The sequence below is a fragment of the Octodon degus genome, unplaced genomic scaffold (genome assembly GCF_000260255.1).
Source record: "Octodon degus isolate 3935 unplaced genomic scaffold, OctDeg1.0 scaffold00036, whole genome shotgun sequence".
NCBI classification, from domain to species: Eukaryota; Metazoa; Chordata; class Mammalia; order Rodentia; family Octodontidae; genus Octodon; species Octodon degus.
The window spans coordinates 12,716,744-12,720,645 of NW_004524612.1; the positions used below are offsets into that span (position 1 = coordinate 12,716,744).

At 45.4% G+C, this 3,902-nt stretch overlaps 1 pseudogene; it reads right to left on the reverse strand.

Moving 5' to 3' along the window:
• Positions 1–35: 35 nt before the first annotated feature.
• Positions 36–1,032, reverse strand: LOC101581893 (annotated as a pseudogene).
• Between the last annotated feature and the right edge of the window lie 2,870 nt (positions 1,033–3,902).

Sequence of the window (3,902 nt, forward strand, 5' to 3'; positions counted from 1 at the left end):
CTCTAGGAATAGTCTCCCTTCTATGCGCTCAAGTGTTCTCCTCACCTTGTAATTTTTAATTATTTTTAAAAATGCACTGAGTTTGGGCTATACACCAACCACCAAATGGATCCTGACACCAATCTACAGCTCAGGGGCTCCTGGAGGCCAGGTGCCCATGCACCCAAATCCCTTCTCAGTACTAACAGTGAGTTGATTTTCTTTACAATAAAAAAGCTGAGTAATATTGCATAGGAGTACCAGAAACTGCCTCAGCGGAAACAGAAACTATTTACATTAAATAAAAACCTGGCTGCAGGCTGTGTCTGCACATGTACAGCACGATGCATGCACACTGTGACCAACCCATGGAGACAGCTTCTGGCACTCAGGACCACAGAGTCGCAACGTTTGCCACATGAGAGGAAAGCAGAGGGCAGAGAAGGAGGAAGTGAGGGGAAGGGGAGTTCTGGTTCACTTCTGGTTCTGGAGCTGACTGGAGAGCCAGTCCAATCCTTCATAGAGCCCGTCCCCACTGGTGGCACAGGTGGCCTGAGTGTACCAGTTCCTGTGGTGTAGAGAGTGCAGCCCCAGCTTGTCTGTGATTTCAGCTGCATTCATGGCATTGGGAGGTCCTGCTTGTTGGCAAACACGAGGAGGACACGTCCCTGAGCTCGTCCTCAGCCAGCATCCTCATGAGCTCCTCACGGGCCTCATTCACACGCTCTCTGTCGTTGCCATCCACCACAACGACCAAGCCTTGGGTGTTCCGGAAGTAGTGGCGCCACGGTGGTCGAATCTTGTCCTGACCACCCACATCCCACATGGTGAAGCTGATGTTCTTGTATTCAACCGTCTCCACATTGAAACCTGTGGTAGGAATGGTGGTCACAATTTCACCAAGCTTCAGTTTATAAAGAATAGTCGTCTTTCCAGCAGCATCCAAGCCCACCATGAGAATGCGCATTTCTTTTTTGCCAAAGAGGCCCTTGAAGAGGTTTGTGAAGATATTCCCCATGCTTGTGGATGCGTGGAACAGACACTGGCTAGAGACCTCAGCGGTAGCCGCTCCGAGCCAGGCGTTGGTTTTGCTCCCACAAGATCACATTCTGTCATTTTTTATTTGTTAAATTTTTATTTATTTTCTAGGCTGGTGTTTTGGATTTCTTACAGTAGATAGCTTAATCAGGAGTAGTGATAAAGGGAGAAAAACTGATTACAGCATGTATGTCATCCTGGATAAAGTAGTACAAGTAGCATTCAGAATTGCTAATTGCTGACAATAACATCTGGCATAGCCTAGCAACTGAACAACTGTGGTACCTATTAATTTGGTACCTTTAACCATAAAAGCAGGCTCTATAGTTATAGAATGGAATTCAACATATGGCAGGACCTTGTATGCAATGTTTCCCCTGGACAGATTAATTTTACTTGCTGGCTGTGTGGTCCCTTGAGAAACAGTGTCTTGCCGCTGTGGGCCTATTCCTGCCAGTGCTGCTGCTGCTGTTGGGCCACTGGAGCCACACCTGCTGGCACCCCTGGTGCTGCTGGGATGCGTTGGGCCCACAAGCACCCCTGGTCCTGCTCCAGAAATTTATTTCATACAGCTCTGAGAGCTAGGACATCCAAAGGCACAGCGCTAACAGTTTTGGTGTCTGGTGCGGATCTGTTCCATGGTCCTCAGATGGCCTTTGTGCTGTCACATCATATGGAAGAAGAGGAGGGAGCTCTCTGCTGTCTCTTCTTTTAAGGCCTCAAATTCCATGCAAAAGGGCGTTGTCCTCATGCCCTTATTTCTACTCCAATGCCCACACCTGAATACCTTCAAATTAAATCTAAATCTTAAAATATGAATTTTGGATGGACACAAACATTCATCTTATGACAAGTTTTAAGTCCAGATATTTTATATTCAAGGAGGACAGGTACTGACATCCTGAGTGAGCTGAAACAGTTCAGCAGAGAAACCTGGGGCTTAGGACCACAGATTTCCTGGGGTTTAATAAAAATCACACCTCCACCCCATTTCACTCTTGTCTTCCTTGCAGAAGTGGGCTGCAGAGTAGTGGGGGTTCAGGAGCGCAGAGCTCATCCCACACTCATGACACTGTATCTAATTAGGTTACCATGAGCATATACTCTTTGGAAACAAGTGTGTGGATCAGAACATCATAGTGAGGGAGGCATAAGTTCAGGGACAGTGGTTTTTCCTTCCACCTACTTAACAGAGTCATTATTTTTCATAAATTCTGTTGGGAGCAATTTGTATTTATAAATAGGAGTGATGACAATAATTGGCTGGCAGAGTGATTTGGAATTAAGAGGCTTTTTATCAGAGAAAACTGATTTGCAGGGTCATAAAATGCTTCAGTTAAAATTGAAATGTAAAGGGGGAAGAATTGTCACTTAAAAACTTTTAAGTGTGAAAGAGAGATGAACTAACTGAGTGCAGGTGGGCATAGGGCTCAGTGCTATAGAGCGCCTCAAGCAGGTGGGTAAAAATGCGATATGTATCTCAGGAGAGTTGCAGCGTATGGGACTTGGGTGTGTGTCTTGGATACTTTTTGGTTGCTGTGGGAAAATACTCACCACCTCCAAGTTAAAGGAGGAAAAGTTTATCTCATCTCAGTATGTAGAATTCATTTTCAAAGAGCTGGAAAGGTCAACACTGGTCTGTAGACTACCATCACTGGATTATCCTAATGACTTCTTCTTTTAACTTATCTAATTTTTGCCCTGCGATAAAGACTGTGGAAGAGAAAGAAAGTGGCTCTGGGGATAGGATTTTCCTGCTCACAAGTTCCTGTGAAGGTAGAAAAATAATTCGAAGTAGATGTTTACAAGGACAGGATTTTAATCCGTACAAGGCTGAGGCCGGGGGGGTGGGGTGGGGCGTGGCAGAAGAGACACAGCATTTTCATGTAGGCATGAGGCAGTGAAGCAGCAATTATTCCTTTCCCTTTTATCCCTTCTAGGCTACAAGCCTATTGGTTGTTGCAACCCAAGCCTTCCCACCACCCACACCTAGACCCACGGCAAACCCATCAGTGGACTAACCCAGTTATCGCACCCAGAGTTCTGTATCGCACACCCATCACCCAGCTACCTCCCCAAAGCCCCACCTGTGTACGCCTGAGGCTTCAAGGGGGCATCTAGACATAAGCCATAGCAGTGTAGATGGAGGCTTTGTTATTGTGAGATGCTTTGTGCGCATGTGAACCAACGTGATGTAGACAACTTTCACAACAGCAACTAACACTGTGAACCAAATAAAATTTCTTTACGTGTGTCAGTTCCCTGGAGAAGGTGCTATCACCCCATTTTACAGACAAGGCAATGAACCCACATAGGTGTACGTCACACTACTAACTGGAGGGAAGGGATCTGTGTTGTGCTGAAGGGGCTCACACAGCCTGCTTTAGCCAGTCGTTCACACCTCGTTTCAATTCTTCCTCTAAAAAATCATGTCAGTGTCTGGAAGTGGCCATTGTGGGAGAATTTGTATCATAGGGCTCGGTGAAAGTGACAAACCACGTGGTTATTTTGTTTTCTCCAGATCTGGTTGCTAAACATGAGCATACCACTGGATAAAGTTCCAACTCAGGTAATTTGACTCAAATACATTGTAGAAAATGTGCGTGCTTTCAGGCCAAGAATTGATAGTGTTAAATTTTTCAAACTGTCAGAGTCACTTTTATTGAGCTATTTGCTACTTATAGCCAAATACAGTCTGATTCCTTGCTCCTCCTTACGGGATTTCCGTGTGGATTAAGTGAGATAGTGCATTTGGTTGGCCTGCGTAAGGTGACTGAATAACGGCTAGCACAGCCAAGAAGAACACACAGCAGAGGCATGATCCTGCTATCCTTGTAGCCATCTACCTCAAATTATCTTTCTTTTTTTTTTACCAGAACTAGTGA